This window comes from Maylandia zebra, linkage group LG12 (assembly GCF_041146795.1).
Source record: "Maylandia zebra isolate NMK-2024a linkage group LG12, Mzebra_GT3a, whole genome shotgun sequence".
Taxonomy (NCBI): domain Eukaryota; kingdom Metazoa; phylum Chordata; class Actinopteri; order Cichliformes; family Cichlidae; genus Maylandia; species Maylandia zebra.
Genome location: NC_135178.1, coordinates 20,390,376 through 20,409,475, shown reverse-complemented (window position 1 = coordinate 20,409,475; position 19,100 = coordinate 20,390,376).

The window sequence follows — 19,100 nt, the reverse complement described above, 5'->3', positions numbered from 1 at the left end:
TTAACAGTTACACACTATATAGAACCACTTTATATTTGTTTGCAGATGTTTGCAGCTATCAGCAAATAGTTATCAGCTATTTTGAAACAAAAAAAAAGACACTTTTTATCAATAACAAGAACTCCATAACAGCAAATGAACTGTACAACAGAAAATACAAATGCTATTTATGGTCTCCTCACAACAATAAGTAAAATAAACTGGGCCAATATGGCATGTTTGTTAACCCTTTAAGACCTACCATAGAACCAAGTCCGCCAGAGCTTATATTATATTTTTACATGTTGTAGTGCCATTTTTGGGAGCATTTCAAGTTGCTATACATCAATACAACCATTACAGCCTAAAATTTAATAATATGCATGCATTAAGTGCATAGTAATTACATAAATTGCAAAAAAAGTGCAATAAACTATAAAAAAATTGAAAATCGTTTTTGTTTTTTTAACATATATTTCTAGTTAGAGAAATTTAAGAGGCTTATCCCTCAAAACTGTAAATACAAAAAAGTTGCACAAACTAGTTTCCCACCACAGGAAATTTATTTTGAGTGTCTTCAAAGTTTTAATTTTGAAATACACCAATTTCTATACACTGCAGGAAAAACGAAAATAAATATTGCAAATTTGCAAAAAAGCAGCATATGCATCAAAATAAACTATTTCCAGCAGTGCAATATGAGTCCTAAGCATCCCAGAAACGACACAGAAAGTCATAAAGTCAAACATAACTTTTAAAAACACCAGGCCTTGATGGCCTTGATGGGAAAAAACTACATTTCCGCAAAAATGACGTCACTTCCGGTTTCGGGCAGGTCATGGTGGACATGAGATAGTTCTGCTGATGGGCGTAGGAAGTGTTATGAACAGCTGATCGGATCGGCAAAGCCTGTTTCTGGAATATTATGTTTTTGTTGCTGCAAGTGCTTTTTATGCAGTTTTTGCAAAACTATATGTGGAAGGAAACTGTGACCGAGGACAAGCTGATGGCATAAGATGTAAGTACAACTCCTCTGGTTTCATATGCAAAAAAAAATTTTGCGCTAGCTCATGTGGTTGCAGTGCTACCAGGATTTAAAAATAGTTATGCAAAACGGAGCGTGCCCGCTCTGGCCGGTTTTAAAGGGTTAATACACATGTTAATGTGATCTCTGGTCTCCCACTCAGAGACACAGGTCTCCGAGGGTCCAGCATTCAGACGGCTACCTGAGGACAGTCATGTGAGAGAAAATCTGCTCACACAGATATGTAGAACCAAATACTGTCAATAAGGCCTCTGCAATGTTCTGAAGACAATTAAACTTGTCAGGTAGTGATGTCCAGCAGGTGAAAATGCAAGCTCCATGAACACACACAGCTATGGATTCCAGCTGCTTCGATGTTGCATTAACTGGCATTAACTCAGCCAGTTAATGCGAGACAAATTCAGCTGCTCATTAAAGATTTCTGGTTTGATCAGAAAAGAAAACATTGGTCCATACACCTGAAAGTCCCAAAAACACATTGTGAATTCTGTCTCGAGTCTACGGATGTATCCGTGTATTTCCATGGTGCTAATGCTGCACTGAGCGGAAAGCTCCTGAAGCATTTGAAGTGTCGGAATGTGGAAAGCTAACAACATCCCTCTCATTAAGTTATTTTTAGCCAATTACAAGTTGAATCTGGTAGTTGGGGTTGTTAGTTAAGATACCGTCATTAAGAAGAGGCACAACTAATCTGTCTATCAGAGCTAATTTGCGATGTGCACCGCTGGCCTGGCCATTTATTTTTAATGCACCTCAGATTAATTCACTGCGTGTCGTGCCCAGGGCTGGACTGGGACAAAAAATCGGCCCGGACATTTTGACTAGAGACCGGCCCACCAGGTATTAAAGCCATAAAGCCTTTGAATGAAAACAAACGCTGTTGTGACAGTGATGTACACTGTCTTGATGGTATATGTATGATTTCTATACATTTTACGTCAGATAAAAACTTTGGTTTTAAGCTTCAGATAATTATTTAATAACAGCCAGACATTTTAAATGAGAATAAGAAAGTATTTCTTTGTACCCCCCTCTCCCTGTTAATGCCCTACATGCCCCCCTGGCAAAACTTTGCTAGACCCGCCCCTGCACAGTTACCAGCTGTCAGCTACATAGAAAAGGATCCTGGTGTTATTTGTCTCTCAGAAACAGTTCATAACTTCAACTCATTCATGTCACCTAAAAGGTAAACCTGTTTCTCCATCACCTGTTCAGCTCTGATGATTCAGTAAGGACATCTCCTGGTTTCATCCTCATGTTTCCCTCTCACCAGATAACCAAACCGATATCATGACCAGCAGCTTTACAGCTGTGGCTCCAGCAAACATCAGCTGATACTAGAAATTAATATTAAATAAATTCTAACAACAGCTGATCAAGCTTAAACATGCTGCTGTTGTTTAGCGCGACATCCGGCGGTTTCCTCTTTCTGGCACAAAGTGCCCAGTATGCCCGATGGCCAGCTATGGTCGCGCCATCAGTTAACCCTTCTGCACACGTGCCTAGGATTGCCGACCCCTGCACTAAGTGATATGGTGACATGATGATGTATAATGGGCTGAGGACTTAGCCCAAAGACCCAATGACTAAGAGCATGCAAAGCTAAGCTGGTAGCATGGCTGTATATTCTTAGTCATTTTTTGCAGCCTTTTTTGGCTCATACCCAAGCCAACAAGTGCCATTATGAGCCATTAATATGAACCATTCAAGTCAAAAAGTGTAATACCCACTGCATTAGTTGCACTAATGCTTTGGATGTAGTTTTTAGAGTAATGAAACTACAATGACAAAAGAATTAGCAAGGATGTACATAACCTAGACTATGAGCATTTTAAAATTAAAGGTTATAAAACAACAGTTATGTATTGCTAATAATCTACTGCTTCAGCATTAACCACAGGGTATGTAGGTTTATCCCCACATACACAATTCACTCAGTGCCAGCCTCTCTTTGCATGTGTCATGAAAAATATAGTTGTAAATTCCACAAATGTTTCACCTTGTTAGAGGTTTACAATTATAGCAAAGACCCCTGAGGCAAACCTAATCTCAAAGTGAAGGGAAATCTTCTATCATATCAAGTGAAATTACTGTGAGCTTTTCTCAGCCTATTCCGATAAGATACCGATCAGCCAAATAGATTGGCTTTTCCATTATCTGCTGGGAGATCTTGGAAGGCATTGGGTAGATAATTTGCTAATGTTTCCTGTGACCTCCCCAGATTCAAATTATGTCTTTGGGTACATGTCAACTCAATCCTTCTGTTTACCACGGAGTAAGCACTCAAAGAGCCATTAATATTCACTGCAACGCAACTGTCTTTCCACATATTTTTCTGCAGCATTTACAGACTCAAAGAAGGGTAGACTCCATGTTACTTGAAGGGTATGGATAGAGCTGGCTGAGTGCTTTACAGACCTTGTGGGTGGTTAGAAAAGAAATGACAAAGCCAGAGATGAAAAAAGGAAGAACAGGAAGAGTATAGAAGATGGGGACTAGGGAATAATAATATAATTTAAAAAGTGAAAAATCACCTTTAGCTGCCTCAGATGTTCCAGAGAGGCTAGACTATTCAAGTCCAACCCATATTTCAATGAACAACAGAAGCCTACTTTCATATTCCTACATTTAGAAGGAAGGGTCAATTATTCTGGGTCTAATTAACAAAATGTAATGAGCTGCTTTGATGTGGGAATTTACTGAAATGAACACAGGAAAATAATTTTAATAACAGAGGTACATTGTCAGTTTTCATTAAACACTTGCTTAATTCTGCTTTTTTTTATCATAAATACACAGCGGCGGTCCATAAAAAAGAAAAGAGGCTAACTGGTTAAATCTAGCGCATAAACAATTCAATTTAATTAAAAACACATAAAAGCTGGGTAGATTTGTTTTGTCATGTTCAATTGGTGCGCTCCCCCACCTCAGTATCAAAATGATATGAAAAGACTGCAAAGGATTAAATTAAACTAGCGCTCAGCATGAAGCTAGTAGAATTTACGCCATATGAACATTTTGTATCAGATCAGTAGTCTGTGTCATGAGAACAGTGTGACCTGCTATTGTTGTGAGTTTAAAGTTGTATTTGTAGCAGCTCAGCACTACTGAGAGTGAAGTCCTACCCCTGCAGACAATGTCTTCTACTCATCTAATGACACATGTTAAATCTACAAACAAATCAAATGTAGTAGATAAAGTCTGCTGTGCCAAAAAGAACCCAAGATTCTTTTTGACTTTAGTTACAAAAGGCAAAGCAAGTACAGCAAGCAAATAAAGTGCCGAATTGTTACAAATGTGAAGCTAAAATCTGAAAAACTGGCCTGATGGTGACTTAATAACAGCTCACTTTCAGCCGGACTGTGTCCTACACAGCATGCAAAAGGGACACTAACCAAAAAGAAATGAGGGCAACTGCCATTTCATCTTGCAATCATATTTTAAAACCTTGCTCAAATTTTCATTTATCCCAGCATCACCCCCTCCTTCTGGAGTTATTAAATCAGCTGGAAGCAGTGCAGCTCTGTCACACATAGTATTAGAACGTCCCCCCTCCCTCCTATTACCAGGTGCAGCCCTGTGATTTAAAGCTTTGATTCTGTTCAAATGACAACAAAGGTGAGCCCAGAGCTGACGCTCCTAATTCATCATTCTCTGCTTGATAAGAGCGGGATTAATGCTTTTAATGCGACGGTCGCAGGCAATCATCCATTTTAAAGCTGGCTCCCTGGAGGATGCAGCTAAAAAGGGAAAACACCTGAAACACAGGGTATGAAGAAGGCACATCACAGGGATAAACTGAGCTTTAGAAGGCCTCTTTATAGATCTTGATGGATCCAGAACGGCCCTGTGGTCTTGGCCTGCATCCCAGGAGCAGATGGCTGCAAGACCCGGGGTAAAGTTTGACCTAAATGCTGAAATCCAAAATTCAGAAAGCACGAGAATTGCCCTCCTCAAAAATCAAACCTCCCCATATCCCATCCCCTGCCAGGGTTACCGTAGCGACTGTGGCTTTGAGTGAAAGTGCTTTGACCATTATGGATCTGTGTGTAAAATAGCACAATATTTAGGACATGTTTTCCTGCTTTAATAACTCCTTATGTGTTCACGCCATGCTTAATTTAACATCTACTGATGTCTCCACCCTTGCTCTATGGCCCTTAACTTGGGTAAACGCATGGGAGATGGAATGAAAATGATCCATTATCCACATGTTTCTGGGCAGAGTGAGCTCCATCGCTGCTGTTTCTCTCTGTAGCTGTAATTTCCACTATAATATGCTCTCCAAAGAAAAGAACTGGTAATCAGAAGGTTGATTTTGACAGGAAATGACCATATGTAGTTTTCTATCACCTAAAGTTCTTTTTCCATTCTTGGTTAACCACCTGCAAACCAAGGTGCTCTCTGTAAAGTCTGGCCAAATCTGCCCCAGACAATAAAATCAAGTCATAATACCCAGGGTAGATCCCTCTAAGGAACGCAATAAAGTGTGTTATCATCCTTTAAGTAGGAAAACAAGTCCTGTCCTTCTCCTCAGGTGCTGTGTTTAACCTTGAACCTCAGTAATGAGAAATGAGTCTCAGTCAAATATGTTTTTATTGTCTTTACTGTCTTTATATGTTCCATTTGGTAGCAAGAGCAGACAAGGGAGTCCTTTGTTTTTGGTTTATTTATTTACTTTGTGAAAAACAAAGCACACAAAAGCACAGACCTGATCAGCATTTGATCCTGATGAATATGGAATATAAGGATTTTGTCTTTGGGACTGGCCAAAACACAAAAAAGCACTAAGGCTTAATACATTTGAATTATGAAATAGATTTTATGTGGATTCCAGACTTGCAAACCTAATGCTGTGCTCAACTCTAATTTAATTAAATGCAGCTGAGCTCATTTAACAGCAAGCCACTGTAAAACTTTATGGTACAGTACAGTTTGTCACTCTCGAGTCACACTCTGTCCTGCCATTACAACATCACGTTGCATCAAGTCACAGAGAAGCTAAAGAATTCAAATCACAAGTTTATTATTTTTTAGTATTGCCACACTTTGACTGTTGATCTGTGCTGGCCGGCATTTATCTCCACGCTATTTATTTATTTAATTTTCAGTGCTGACTACAAGGGTGGGACAAAAGCTTCTACCACATTTCATTAAAAACAAGAATCTGAATTATGGCAGATGAGTGATCCTGTTCATCTTTATGAATAATGCTCTACAGAGCTACATTTTCAAAATACAAGAATAAACTGTAAGTGTAGATCACAAGGTCAACAGCTTAGAAACTTTTGAGCCCCAACTTGTAAGAAACTGTGTTTTTATAGTAAGTTCACTGTAAATTAACTGTTTCAAGCTTGGAAATGTATCAGTCTGTACTTTATTTTATTTAAAGAGAAATATACCACAGACGATATGTGTATAGCTTCTTTCTGTTTCAGTATCACCTTTGTTTTTCATTAACAGTGTAACAACTATGTATCATTTATTGGGATTTATTTAGAATGAAACAATTAAATCTATTAACTCTATCTCCTAATCTACATTAGTATCGGTGGTGGCAGACACTCATCGTTTTACGTCTCTCCTGACCTCCTCGTACATATTGAGAGTAATTTGAACAAAAATGTAAAATTCTTATGGAGTCATCACTCTATTAGACCTGTTGTTGGAGATTTTCAGTCCAGTTCTTGTGTAATTTGGCATACTTCAGGCTTTTCTCCCTGTTTCCTGTCCTTAAGAATGGCTTCTTGACAGCCACCCTTCCACTGAGACGATTTCTGATGAGGTTTCGGTGAACAGTTGACAATTTTATGTCATAACTGTTATTTTAGGCCTTTTTTGTAGGTTTAACTAAAGAAATGGGAACAAATGATGCATTCTTGCAACAGGGTGCAAGTAAAAAAAAAATGCCTCAAGATACAATTTTAAATTGGTTCTTTGCTATTGGTTAGGTTTGCTTTAAAAAAATTAGTCTGGCTTTAAAAGTCTGGCTGCTTGAAAGCAAAATATGAAAACAATGAGGAATAGTTCAAGGATTTTTCCGCAGTATTGTAACTATTAAGAAACAATTGCAACCCTAATGATGCACAGCACACTATGATACCCAAAGTTAGTCCCTTAACATAAAAAGCAAAACATTGCCACTGTGGTAATACAGTCATGTGAGGTCATTTCAGCAGGGATTTAGCTGCCTGCTGTAACGTTTCTTTGGGTTTCAGGAACATTTTCAGAGGAGGGCCCACAGCTGATGCGCCCCAGGTGTTGGCCGACACTGGAGCTCGGAGCCTTGACACTATGTGTAAGTCAGTCATCCATTTTAATTCCATGCTGTATCACACTGTACACTTTGTTGAGCACACTGACATGTTTCAAGATGCAAGCAGTGGCATTTAGGGAAGAGTCAGGCAACCAGGATGAGTCATGGACTTTGCATGGTTTTGTGTGTAATTGGCCTGTGAGGAAAAAAGTGACCTTAGATAACTGCTCAAGTTAACGTTCATTTTTACTAACGTCCTCTCGGCCCAGCGGAGGCAGAGAGTCTGTTCGTTTGCATGTTATCTGATCAAAATGTAGGACTAGCCTTTGAGTTAGCTATAGCACCTCCTGTAAATGGGGAATGTACCTAACAAAACCCAACATTTGAAGGCCAGCAGTGTTGGTGTGCATTAAATCTAGAAACAACCTACATAGTGACTTTCCTCCTAATCGCTGCTCAAGGCCAAAGTATGGTGCTACAGGCCAAAGCTCTATGAGCTGTGATGTTTCATTATTATCCCCCTTTAGCTACAATGACAACACAGTAGGCTGCTTTAATTACTCTCCATCAGTAGGGGAGTCAAAGCCACTTCAGAGACACACTCTAATCCCCCTCCCTTCTTTTTCTCTGCAGGGCACACATTGTCTCCTAAATATCATTTCCCTGAGCTCTATGCACACTATTGGATTAAAATGTGGAAATTTTGCTGAAAGGAAGAGGAGGTGGGAATGGGGGGCTGGCATTTGGGTATTTGAGCTGAGCCTGAGGACCAAGCTGTCTCTGGTAACAGCGTTTTAGTTGCATCTGCTCCACAGCCCACAGAAGAGACGCAGACATACATCACAGCTCTTGAGTTAGCCCCACAGACACATATTATGACTCTTTGTGCACAAATAATCATTATAAATAAGCTCGTTGGATTTTAAAGCCTGTTGTACATGACTTCTCTCAGTGTGCCTGTTCAAGTCATGTACAAGTCCACATCCTTCCTACCTTATGGAATTTTTGTATATTTGCAGAATCAACCCGAATGAGAAAATTGAAGTGGAACAATTATATGGACAAAATGGCACAAAAGACTTTACTTGCTAGTAGCATCATCCTGAAAGTGTGTGAGTTGTTGTTGGCAATGTGTGAATATTTGTTTGCTGTACTGAAAGCTGGGAGCAAGGGTTGGAGTATGCAACACTCCATGCACATATAAAAGAGTATAATGTCAATATCCACAAAATATAAGCTGAGTTTTAGAGTAAGTGCAGTTCACTTAGGCCAGTCAGAGCAGTTAGAGGGCTGTAGAGTGTTTGCATCTGTACTCTGAGTCTGTTAAAACTTGTAATACTAGGAAAATACTGCAGCTTTAATTCTCTATTGGTCAGTGAATACACAGTGATCTAGAGTTGTGTATGTGAAGCACTACATACAGTAAGGTCAATTAAATGCATTTACATTCACTGGCCACTTTATAAGGTACACCTTGGTAGCACCAGGATGGACCCTTTCTGGCTTTAGTTCTTCTTGGCATAGATTCAGTCAGATGATGGAAACGTTCCGCTGAGATTTTGGTCCACATTGACATGAAAGCATCACACAGTTGCTGTTGATTTGTCGGCTGCTCATCCATGATGAGAATCCCCCCCACATCCCTAAGGTGTTCTGTTGGATTAAGCTCTGGTACCCGTGAAAGGCATTTAAATACAGGGAACCCATTGTGATGTTCAAGAAACCAGTTTAAGATAATGTGAGCTTTTTGACATGGTCAATAAGGGATGGACATGGTCAGCAACAATACTCGGGTAGGCTGTGGTATTTAATTCAATTCAATTCAATTTTATTTATACAGCACCAAATCACAACAGCAGTTGCCTCAAGGTACTTTATATTGTAAGGTAGACCCTACAATAATACACACAGAGAAAAATCAAACAATCATATGAGCCCTATGAACAAGCACGTTGGCAACAGTGGGAAGGAAAAACTCCCTTTTTAAAAGGAAGAAACCTCCAACAGAACCAAGCTCAGGGAGGGGCGGGGCCATCTGCCGCGACCGGTTGGGGTGAGAGAAGGAAGACAGCATAGAAGTCATAAAGTTCAGTTGATACTAAGTGGCCCAAAGTGTGTCAAGAAAATATCTGTCACTACTATAACTAACCTTAACCATTAATACAGGGAAGAATGCATCCATGCTCTCATGTTGCTACCTTACCGTCCAAATGTAGCAGCAGAAGTCAAGATTCATCAAGCCCGGCAAGATTTTTCCAATTTTGGTGAGCCTTTGTAGCCTCAGTTTCCTATAGCTGCCATGTGATTGTTTGATTAGATATAAGTGTTAAAGAGCAGTTGAACAACTGTTGAGTGAAGAAAAATGAAAGGACTTACCTCTTTACTAATACAGGTCCTTTAGCCACCACAGCTGCCAAAGTCAGCCACACTGAAAACCTGTGAGAGATTTTAAACCTTCATGCTAGACAGCAATATCCACCTCAGTTATACCAAATGAGGGAATATATGGTGGAAGTATGGTGCTACTTTCCTCCACCAGAGTTTCAGAAACTTGAAAATCAGTGTCATTGTTCTGCTGATATGTGACGGTTCAACCACAAACAATGATTCCTTTATGCAGTTTCTTTCTGCGCATTCATATAAAGAGTTAGAGATAAATATTATGGAACTTTTTTAAAAGTGCAACCTCCAATCATTTGGTCTAGACCTCATCACGTCCATTACATCTTATTGTCCCATATGCTGATCCACAGATTTGAGCTTAGAGTTTGCAGAATTTAGTTATTCACACATAGAGATCGACTTGTATCGTTTGCTTTATACTTTAAAGCAAATGATACTTACTTACATTTATAATTTCAAATGTACAGAGCAGATAAAATAATTGAAAAACATGAACTATTTCCTCCCCCACCAAATAACAAACACTAAAATATGTGAAATAATGAAAACTGTAGCCATTTACAAGCATGGGAATTCGAAAATTATGCAAATCCTGTTCTATGACCTTTACAGTCTGAGGTAGATAGTAGTGATGGGATTTCCGGCTCTTTTTAGAGAACCGCCTCTTTCGGCTCAGCTCACTAAAAAGAGTCGGCTCTTTTGGCTCTAAACCGGCTCTTCAGGTTGTTTTGTTGCTTTAATTCATTTATTATTAACAATAATATAAAATTATGGAAAAAAGGAATTACTAGTGTAAAAGAAAAAGTGGTTTTATTTATATATGTTTAAATATAAATATATGCGATGGCCCCTTGAGACAAAGCACGTACAAATTTGGTACTTGCTGGCTTGTGTAGCCACTAGGTAACAAAAGCTCAACACTGCGCCCAGCATCCTGGAGCACTTCTGTTGTCTTTTGTACGTGTTTTGGAGTTTTTACGTGTTTTGGAGTTTTTACATGTTATTCACTTCACATTAAATGTAATAAATAAATTATATAATACAAAAAACAACTATTCACATTTCAACTTTTAAATATTTACATTTTCAGCTTTTTCCTTTTAAACAAATTTAAAGTGAAACAACACAAAACACTGCAAACCACAACACAATTAAATATAAATTAAAATATGAAAACAAAAAGAACATGCATATTCTCTGTCATATGGACCTGCATGAATAAACTTTCTGAATCCTTTATCATCTGCAACTGAAAATAGTTGTGGATGATTACTATACCTTTCTAATGTGACGTTGTTGTCCCTGGATCTCACAAGACTTGCATGCGGAGTGAAGCGGAAAAAAAGTGCGAGAGAGAGGGTGAGAGAAAGAAAAAAAAAAAAACACCTCGCGATAAGGAGCCGGCTCGCGTCGTTCACTTCAAAGATCGGCTCTAAGAGCCGTTTCGTTCGCGACCGACACATCACTACACATCACTAGTAGATAGTTAAGTTGCCAAAGGGTTTAAAACAGGAGACTCTTCAGTTCAAAAGCTCAGGTGCAATTAATAAAAATAACAATGGGGAAATTCCGCTTACTTGTGCTTGTTTTGAGAGCACTGGAAATCTGCATGCTCACAAGGAAACTTGAATGGAACGGTATCACAGTAAATCATTATGGGTACTGTATCGTCATAGATTCCTAAAATCCTGTTCCGCCTTAATGAAGAAACTCCTTTTAAATTAAACAAAGTCCCATGCAGAGCCATTTACCACACAGCAACTGGTGTCTGAATGTAGAGATAACTGGCTTGTTAAGAAAAGGTGACTGTGGTAAGGTACCACATGACACTGCTACAGCCATTGATGAAGCCATCAGTGCTGAAACCCATTTTCACTCACTGAAAGGCATTTTGGAAAAGAAAAAAAAATGCTTTCTCTGTAAAATGACTTACAGGGAGTGTCTCTCCACAGAAGACAGGGATACGAGTATTCACTAAACCAGTTCAGAGGGGACAGCTCGCATTGTCTTCTTTTATTGCTCACGATAAAGCAGTATTAGAATTCCCACTTCCTGCTCCTGTATGCATGCCAAGACTCTTTGTTAGGCTGAATGCGGAGCCTATTCATCTCAGAGTGCTCATCAGAACGCTGCTCTAACACAGTCGTGAGTTTTGACTGATGTCGGCGAGGTGCAGGATGGCTTTGTGTAAGCAGGAGCCGGAGTTTGTATACAGACCCCCTCACCTTCTCCTCATGGGCCTCTGCTGACCTCTGCATGGCCTCACTCCAACGCTAACAATGCGGGGTCCTTTTACAGAATCAGAAGACCCCACAATAACAGCCAGGCTGTTTAATACCAAACCCAGGTTAACCTCCTGGCCCCACTTGGCCCCTGCCTTCTGTGGTTTAAGGAGGATTGGGGCTGATGTTTCTTGGAGCTATTTTTCAAAGCTAATGAAGTGGAATAATATTACTATTACTAGTCGTGTGAAGTATCAGCAAATTCATTTTTGCACCGCAGTGTTGATTGTCACATACAAACAAAGAAATTACAGCTGCCCCAATTCCCCCTCATAAACACTGCACTGCTGTGCATTGTAGTCTACTGTGTTTTGTTGCATGAATATGATGGTACAACAGTAAGGTAGCAGATGTTGCGAGCACCAACAATGCAGAATGGGTTAGGAGACGTCATTACATGGGAACTAGGTCACCATTCAAGCACACTCGGTTGCATTGACTGTTTCGAGTGACTATTGATTTTCTGACTAAAGCAATGACTTCATTAATATCACCATTAGTCTGCCATCTGACACAAATGGGTAGCTTGGCTGATGGATCAGACAATAATTCAAGTGGATACGAATCAGAGATTGCATGAATTAAACATACAGTACATTTCACAACAAATTTGCATTACCCAAAACAGGACAAGGTTGAAGAGCTACTTCGCTCAACCGTGTTCAAACAAAATTACCACCAGAAAAAAGAAAAACTGGTGGCAACATAACCCCCGTTTTAGTGTGCACAAACATAAGCAGACATTATCAGTAAATTCCCCTTTCATCGTTCAATTTAAACTTAATCTGTGAAAGATGAGAGAAAAATCAACAGATCGCTTTTCAGCAGGTTCTCAAAACAAAAACAACAATGAAAGAAGGATTATTTTCTCTTTAATCCGGGGGCAACAGCTTAGCTAAAACAAAAGCAAGACCATGGGAACGCATAGAGGAATGAGAAGGCTTGCTCTGCCCACCAAACCCAGATCTCCAGCAAACCACAAAAGAAGAACAATGACTGTGCGAGTGTGTGTGCGTGTGTGTGTGTGTGTGCGAGTAGGAGAGAAAGGGAAACGGGATTTGAGATCTATATTGAAACTGCAAATAGCTTTTAAAGATTAGTGATGGGCACAAGGAGGTGACAGCAATGGGGATGTGTGAAAAGTGGATTGCCCCTCCCTACTGTGACTATTTTGATAGCAGTAGGGTTGACAAGCATCGACTTGATTGTGAGATGGCAATGTGCGCTGAAAAGCCTTGACAAGTTTCTTTGAGGCATGTACAGATCTTTTGGTGACTGAAAGGAACACAAATCAGGATTATGTATTACATAGCCATATTCAAACAGCTGGCATTAGGAGCTCTGAAGAATCTGTTGTTCAAGGATGCACCACCCTCTCCCTCTCCCTCTCTCCCTGTGTCTGCACTGTAATTACCCAAATCTGCGCTTTTAGAAAACGATTTTTTATAAAGGCACACAATCATGGCCTGAATACTCACAGCACAACCTACTGTAAATGTTTCCGAGACTACTTAACGAGAAAGTCTTTCAAATGTGTCAAAAGTGGAACTTTGTGGTTTTAATTTAAGGTGTCTAATTTTTGTATCGCGGCGCATTCAGCTTTTATGTTGTGGGAGCATGAGAGTACACCCTGTACCCTGTGCTTATTTAAACCGATCACCATGGTCATCGCAGGCTGTGTAGTTGCTCTGTTGTCAGAGATGTGTCTCACTCTGCAGCATTTGTCAGGATTAGACAGGAGTAATCCCTAACCAAACTCCAGAGGATGTAATTTGGAGATATGTGCTGGAACTGAAACTGTGTCGGCTTACTCCCACAAACCCCCATCTTCCACCCCATCTGAGCCATCTAACTCCTTTCTGCCAGCCCTCAGACATGTCCAATATTTTGAAATGATAGAAAATGTAAAATACGGACACGAAAAAGCTGAGAAAAGTGGAGAAGTGTCCTTCAGCTCACTTTCTCGCTCCAGTCCCGAACAAACCCTCCTCCAGGCAGGTGAGGTGCTCGAGATGTCAGGCCCCATCGCTGATATCCGTTCTAATATCCCTCAACACTTGGCTGTCACATCACCACCCACCATTAAGTCATCGCATGTGTCCAACACTGGGGCCGATCGGTGTGCTCTGGCCCACTCCCAACCCAATGCCTTTATCGTACCCCAACCTCTCTGTGACAGACAGGACTGATCTCCCCCGCAGCAACCCTCCATCCTGCCAGTAAAAGGACAGCAGTGGCAAAAGCCCCCCAGGGCCCACTGAGGATGGACTCATGAATCAAACATGCGCCCAAAGCTTCCTTCTTATCACCGAGGTCAGCCCAGGCATTAATACGCCATGGCTCGGGGGAGCTACCTACTGTGACCTCCCCCAGCTTCCCTGAACAGAAGGGCACAGTCCTCAGGAGCCGGTACAGTGAGAGAGGGCCTCCCTCCAACACAGTCACTTCACATTAAGTCCACACACTGAGAGAGGGGGCGACAGAGAAAGATAGAAATGAGAGAAGAAAAAAGAGGCACAGAAATGAAGCATAAAAGAGCAAATGGACAAAGAAGGAGAGAAAAAGAAAAACAATATTCCGTGGTGCAATGTTGGGCAGGGAATAAAACGCGGGTAAAATCGACTGTGTATACAGACCCTTTCAAACACCACCAATCTTCATTGGCCAGACGGGGTGTGATATATGTGACTGTCTGCCAGCGTAAATTAGGCAGTCCAGCCCGCTGTGTGGTAAAGCATGACGGGGCCGGACAGTGCACTAACTCAGGCGGCCTGGTGCCATGCGCACCAGCTTCTCTCTGCTTTGCCGTGCCATAAATCACCAGCTGGGGGAAATGAATCGCTGTCCGTCCGAGCTGGATGCACCAGCTGGCATCGCCATCACCTGACCAGCAGGAGCCCGTGCCGACACTGGAGCGGCTGAAATCAAGAAAAATGAGGCATGGAGGCAGACGGAGCCATACCCCTGCACTCTCTCATTAGTCTCCTCTGGGCTTCCTCCACACTGAGCTCGTCTGAAGTGAAAGGGCACACAAAATATATTTCAGAGTGTCACCTGAGGGGAGGGAGAGAAAAAAAAGAGAGGAAGAAATGATCACCCCTGGTCTCCTCACAAATCTATGTAGAACTGAACTGGTAGACAGCATTAGTGTTTCTGAACACAGAGCTCTGAGAGACAGCAGGAGGGACCGCAGCTCGGGGAAAAGAAGAGGCAGCGTGTGGGGGACAGCTTTGTGTTCACTCTTATTTAATGGAGTTATTTTACTGAAAGTAATGACTCAACCCTATTGGGGATTCCACTCTGCATTCAGATGTAGTTAACGGAAAAACATGTTGATGAATAGATTTTCACTTTTCAATATTGCTGAGTTGCTAGTGGAGAGCCCACTTATATGCTGACCGCTGCGATTATGAGAAGCTGTGTGGGCGTCAGAACTGAGGCACTCATCAGGAAAATGGGTTGAAATTACATCAATACAGCCACACAGAGCATTGGAGAGATCTAAAATAATATATACTTGATCCTCTGCTTTGGACATAAGGTTGCTGTTTACCTCTGGTGTCCGGAATTATGGATTCAAAACATTTTTCGCACTAATCTCTAACTCGTGTTGAGAAAGCAACAACTTTGCAATGAAAGTCACCGATGGATACGGATTCATTATGAAAATAGGGGAGTGTAAATGAACAGATGCTGCTGAAATTGACATTAAATTTGAGCCTAGTGATACAACACTGGGTTGCTGCCTATGATTGGCAAGGCCAATTTCCTGTGAACCCCCACAGCAGTTTTAGACTAAATTTCATTGGTCCTGCTGTAGTCCTGTGGAGGAGCAAGTCAATCACTGTCTGAGACATCGAGGATTAGCTCCTCTTTCCTGCTCAGATGAATTTGCCCATCATGCTGTGGTGATGAATGGCAGGAAGGCTGAGGAAATGTACTGTGGCCTCATTGGAGGTAGCAAGGTGAAGTCTGGCCTGGCAGCCTGCCCCAGGCTCGAACCTCACCCCCCACAGACGTCCAGGTGCACGCTCATATATCCGCAGCCAGCTCATCAGTCGGCTGGTCAGTCAGTAATAAACCACGGCATCAGTTTGACATCTGTTTTGACAAGGAAGTTGATTCCATCAGCCTGTCCCAGGGTCCCTGGATGCAGCAGATAGTGTCCACTGTGTCTCCTCTATTCATATGAAAGGGCTATATTTAAAGGTCAGCATAGTTTAAACCGCCTGCTGCTTAAAAACAACACATTTGATCTGGTATTGGGGAAAAATGTATTAAAGTTAAGCTCAACTCAACTCAATTTTTATGGTAATGTAATTACAAGCAAGCGAGCATGGTTTTATTACGCGCTGGTGACAGGATATCAGTTCCCTTTCATCAAAACATTCCCATCATGCCTCTGTGGATGTGGCTCAGTTGCAACAAAAACAACTGCTCTCCATTTCCTGTCCTCTTCTCTGCAGCTGTTACTGTCACCACCTTCTGCCCCCAGCCCTACCCTCACCACACCTCCTCCATTTCAGCTGTAATCATGTAGCCATGCAAATGCTGTGCGCTGAGAGGTTCATGTTGCCCTCTCTGGGACATCATTCCCAGCTGCCTGAGCCCTTGAGCTGACCACCCAGGGGAGGGAGAAGAGGAAGTCATTACTGCTATCACAGTCAGGCACAGTCCCTACACTGCCAGACAGCCCCTCCAACTCATAAAGTCCTTGACGACTTCACTAAAACATCCAATTTCAATCGGACCTCATTTATAATGACAAATAGAAATCAATCGCTCTAACCACTGCACACTCCTCCTGAATCTGCCTGCTTATTTGACTGCCCAAAATGGCACAGAAAAAAAAAAGGATCCCTCCTACCTCCCCTCCCCTAACGCTGGTATCCTATCCACATCTCCGGGATATTCATAATTCATCATCTTCGATTCCTGACATCTGCCACTGATTGTGCCGACGGGTTGGCTGGAATTAGCCACTCCTGGGAGCAGCGTTAATGTGCTGGTAGGCAGGCACATGCATTGCGGCTGGGGAGGGGTTGCGGGGTTGGGTGGAGGATTGAGGCCGAAGCGGCAGGAGCCTTTCACACTCCTAATGTGTAATTAGGAGCCATTTTGGAGTGCTGACTTTCTCCACTGAAATTAGCTGCCTTTTATTAATCAGGCAGCCCAGTTCAATGGCACGATGGGTCTCCCTATAATCTAACACAAAATGTTGTTCTTAATTACGGAGGGGGAGAGGCAGCACACAGAGGGGCTACAGCTCCTGCATGATCCCCCAGGGTTCAATTTCTTAGCTGCAGAACACAAGCAAATTGAACATTTACTGCAGCATAACAGTCCACATGCTGTGCTAAAAATAATAGTCAATAGATTATCAATTATTCTTCCAGCTTAAGCATAACAGCCCACATTTGGCATGCTTTGCATAATGCGAATGTACCTTATAACAAGCATACAAAGACCAGAACTCTCAGAGCCACAGTCTGTGGAATAATTTGCATTTGCTGAATGTCAACTCCACTTGAATGAGAGATCATACCTTATTATGTGATTACAAGCACTGGTCCTCCTTTGGAGAGTTAAGTGCTGTGACCCTGACCACGCTCATCAGTGCTGATGCCCTCATGACTACAGATGAGGTCTAAATACTTCACTGTTCATCCTCAATGGTAGCGATTTCTTTCTTTCTTTCTTTTCTCTCTCTGTTTTTTACTTTCCATTACACATCTAATGAGAAAGACAACAACTACACGAGACTATCTTGTGATAGGATGACATGAACTGCAGTGCCAATGAATACCACACCCATCTTTGAAAATGTTACATGTTTATACACCAGAGAAAAATACTTCAAATACAAACACCATAGCATTTTACAATAGATTTGGGCAGGGCCGTAAAGCAGAGGGCCCATTTCTGGGGCCCTTTTTCCCAGTACTCATCGTTTTGACTCCATATGTACATGTGCTCAGTTTTGTGACTATATTACACTCTCCTGTAGACATCTAGCACTCAAAACAATCTACATTTATAGTTTCTTGCATAAAAGCTGGGGGGGAAATTCCACTCAAAATGGGAATCTGCAAATTCCCTAACACGCTAGTAATAATTTTCAAATTATTAAATTATTCAAAAACATCTAAGTAAAGCTAATCATGCTGACTAAAAGAAACATCTTCCACATTGATAACCATCCTTGTTGAGTTAAACTGCTTTATTTGCTGCATCAAAAGTGTCTTGTTTGTTGGTTTCTTATCCTTGAGAAATCCTCCCTTTCACAGCAGTCCCAGATTTGGTTGGCTATGTTAAGAGTTGATTTATTTCGCATTTCTTTAAATTGCTTCCCCCACAATATTATCCTCCTGTAAGTGAATGCAATCATGCAAAATTGCCACTTTTGTGTTTCTAGTGTTCCACAAAGCCTGATGCATATTTATGAATATTGTTGTAGTGCCAGCTATCCCTATAATCTTCTTGGGAAATGCACAAAAATCTATGACCAAATCCTTAAAATGGCTTCTTGACAAAAGTTTCTCTTACTACCAAGGGCCCTAACTGCTGATTAACAAACAATCACCACACAGAGATGGCACACTACTAATGTGAAGCGTATGATAAAGACCCCCTCTTGTCTCCTGATGGCAGTGCAGCAGGACTATCATATCACTGAGGTCATCTCTTGCTGCAAGGCCAAGTCCGATTTAGCATTCGGCATAGTGGCTGAACGAGAGGATAGCTTGTCACTCAAGCCTTATTGATGGAATCCAGAACAAAAAAATTAGATGCAGGGTCAATGAGTGAAGGTCCTGGCTTATCTCTGCTCAGCTTGAAACTGTGTCCAGTGGAACAGAAACTGTCACACAGGGTTAACACAGGCATGGACAGCAATTCTGAGAAATGGAAAATTGTCAAGAAAATTTATGGCTATGCAAGAAACAAAACTGTGACTGATTTATACAACACCAATAAACATGTGAAATGTGGAATGGGAGCCAGAGTGGTTTCACTTCAGAGTTTCACTACTTACTTAAAATAAAAGAAATGTTGATTTAATTTGAAAAAACAAAGTAGCAAACAAAATAAATTATTATTGCAATAATTAACTGAATAATAAAAAGTTCAAATTAAG